Below are 3,782 nucleotides of genomic sequence, written 5' to 3' on the forward strand. Positions count from 1 at the left end.
TAGCAGTGTTAGAATTCAAGCCTTGATTTGCCTAATTTCAGTGTCTCTTTTCTACAAAGTTCCCTTATAAACAACAAAGAAAGAAGAAGACAGAACAAAACATTTATTGAGTATCTATAATAGACTAGACCTGTGAAAGATGCTTTATAAACACATTTTCTCAATACTTCCCAATGTGGTTTGGCTCTGTGTCCCTACCCAAACCTCATCTTGAATTGTAGTTCCCATAATCCCCACATGTCACGGGAGGGACTCAGTAGGAGGTGATTGAATCATGAGGGCATTTCCCCATGCTAGTCTTGTGGATAGTGAGTAAGTTCTCACCAGATCTGATGGTTTTTTTCAAGGGGCTTCCCCCTTCACTCAGCTCTCATACTTCTCCCTCCTGCTATCATGTGAAGAAGGATGTGTTTTCTTCCCCTTCATCCGTGATTGTAAATTTCCTGAGGCCTCCCCAGCCATGCAGAACTGGGGGTCAATTAAACCTCTTTCTTTTTTTTTTTTTTTTTTTTTTTTTGAGACGGAGTCTCGCTCTGTCACCCAGGCTGGAGTGCAGTGGCCAGATCTCAGCTCACTGCAAGCTCCGCCTCCCAGGTTCCCGCCATTCTCCTGCCTCAGCCTCCCGAGTAGCTGGGACCACAGGCGCCGCCACCTCGCCCGGCTAATTTTTTGTGTTTTTAGTAGAGACGGGGTTTCGCCGTGTTAGCCAGGATGGTCTCGATCTCCTGACCTTGTGATCCACCCGTCTCGGCCTCCCAAAGTGCTGGGATTACAGGCTTGAGCCACCGCGCCCGGCCAACCTCTTTCTTTTATAAATTACCCAGTCTTGGGCAGTTCTTTATAGCAGCATGAGAATGGACTAATACAATTCCCAAACCCCAGTCTCTCATCTACTATCATGAACATTTTTGTCACTGAAACTAATGTATTTTTTAGATTGCCTTAAAAAAAAGGAAAAACAAAACCTAAAGGAAATTCAAACAATGTAAATGGAAATTGAGTACATGAAAATCTTCACCAGTGACAACATCATATCCATTATCAACACTTCTGAATAGTTATTCTAAAAGTTCAGTTTTTAAAGGCTTGAAATATTTACAGGCATGCCCAAACACTATGCCTATTATTCATGCTGTTGTCTAAATTGGATACACAGGGGCCTACTCACTTTGTCCCTAATTTACATAATAATGACTGGCACGTTTAATGTGTAAAACCCTATTTTAAAATAAATACATTCATAATCATACATATTAAAATTTAAAAGATTCCTATAAAATTTATCTCACATGTAAATAAGATAACCAGCCATTCCAATTTGTCTCAGGCAGTGGGACTTTCTGTGCTAAAAGTGGGAAAATTCCACAGACAAGCCAGGATGTATGTACTATACTAGGGAAACATGGCATTATCTCATGTAATATTTATCCATCCATTCAGTTAGATAAAATTATCCCTCTTATATAGATGAGAATACAGGCACAAGATATCTTCTAAAACAGCTACTATTTTTTGTTTTTGATGTAGAGTCTCAGTCTGTCACCCAGGCAGTGGCATGATCACAGCTCACTGCCACCTTGACCTCCTGGGCTCAAGTGATCCTACTAACTCACTGCCACCTTGACCTCCTGGGCTCAAGTGATCCTACTACCTCAGTCTCCCAAGCAGGCGGGATCACAAGTGTGCACTGCCACACCTGGTTAATTTTTTTTCAATCTATTTTTTTGTAGAGATGGGGGTCTCACTATGTTGCCCAGTCTTAAAACAGAGACTATCAAATCACATATTCAAATCTAGGTCTTAAAATAGATAGATTGATAGAGGGCACGCCCAAGAAGGCTGAATAGGAACAGCTCCAGCCTCCAGCTCCCAGCATGAGCAACACAGAACATGGGTGATTTCTGCATTTTCAACTGAGGTACTGGGTTCATCTCACTGGGGCATGTCAGACAGTTGGCGCTGGTCCATGGGTACAGATCAACCAGCGAGACCTGAAGCAGGGCAAGGCATCGCCTCACCTGGGAAACACGAGGGGGAAGGGAATTCCTTTTCCTAGCCAAACAAAATTGAGACACACAACACCTGGAAAATCAGGTAACTCCCACCCTAATACTGCGCTTTACCAAGAGTCTTGGTGATGAATAGACATCTACAGAACTCTCCACCCCAAATCAACAGAATATACATTCTTCTCAGCACCACATGCACTGACTACAAAATTGACTACATAGTTGAAAGTAAAGCACTCCTCAGCAAATGTACAAGAACAGAAATTATAACAAACTGTCTCTCAGACCACAGTGCAATCAAACTAGAACTCAGGATTAAGAAACTCAATCAAAACCACTCAACTACATGGAAACTGAACAACCTGCTCCTGAATGACTACTGGGTACATAACAAAATGAAGGCAGTAATAAAGATGTTCTTTGAAACCAATGAGAACAAAGATACAACATACCAGAATCTCTGGGACACATTACACATTTAAAGCAGTGTGTAGAGGGAAATTTAAAGCATTAAATGCCCACAAGACAAAGCAGGAAAGATCTAAAATTGACACCCTAACATCACAATTAAAAGAACTAGAGAAGCAAGAGCAAACACATTCAAAAGCTAGCAGAAGGCAAGAAATAGCTAAGATCAGAGCAGAACTGAAGGAGATAGAAACACAAAAAACCCTCCAAAAAATCAATGAATCCAAGAGCTGGTTTTTTGAAAAGATCAAGTAAATTCATAAACTGCTAGCAAGACTAATAAAGAAGAAAAGAGAGAAGAATCAAATAGATGCAATAAAAAATGATAAAAGGGATATCACCACCAAACCCACAGAAATGCAAACTGCCATCAGAGAAAACTATAAACACCTCTACGCAAATAAACTAGAAAACCAAGAAGGAATGGATAATTTCTTGGACACTTACACTCTCCCAAGTCTAAACCAAGAAGAAGTTGAATCCCTGAATAGACCAATAGCAGCCTCTGAAATTGAGGCAATAATTAATAGCCTACCAACCAAAAAAAGTCCAGGACCAGACAGATTCACAGCCGAATTCTACCAGAGTTATAAGGAGGAGTTGGCACCATTCCTTCTGAAACTATTCCAATCAACAGAAAAAGAGGGAATCCTCCCTAACTCATTTTAGGAGGCCAATATTATCCTGATACCAAAGCCTGGCAGAGACACAACAAAAAAAAGAGAATTTTAGACCAATAACCCTGATGAACATCGATGCAAAAATCCTCAATAAAATACTGGCAAACCAGATCCAGCAGCACATCAAAAAGCTTATCCACCATGATTAAGTGGGCTTCATCCCTAGGATGCAAGGCTGGTTCAACATACACAAATCAGTAAACGTAATCCAGCATAGAAACAGAACCAAAGACAAAAACCACATGATTATCTCAGTAGATGCAGAAAAGGCCTTTGACAAAATTCAACAGCCCTTCATGCTAAAAGCTCTCAATAAATTCGGTACTGACAGAACATATCTCAAAATAATAAGAGCTATTTATGACAAACCCACAGCCAGTATCATACTGAATGGGCAAAAACTGGAAGCATTCCCTTTGAAAACTGGCATGAGACAGTGATGCCCTCTCTCACCACTCCTATTCAACATAGTGTTGGAAGTTCTGGTCAGGGCAATCAGGCAAGAAAAAGAAATAAAGGGTATTCAGTTAGGAAAAGAATAAGTCAAATTGTCCCTGTTCGAAGATGACAGGATTCTATATTTAGAAAACCCCATTGTCTTAGCCCAAAATCTCCTTAAGCTGAT

This window comes from Macaca mulatta, chromosome 11 (genome assembly GCF_049350105.2).
Source record: "Macaca mulatta isolate MMU2019108-1 chromosome 11, T2T-MMU8v2.0, whole genome shotgun sequence".
Classification (NCBI taxonomy): domain Eukaryota; kingdom Metazoa; phylum Chordata; class Mammalia; order Primates; family Cercopithecidae; genus Macaca; species Macaca mulatta.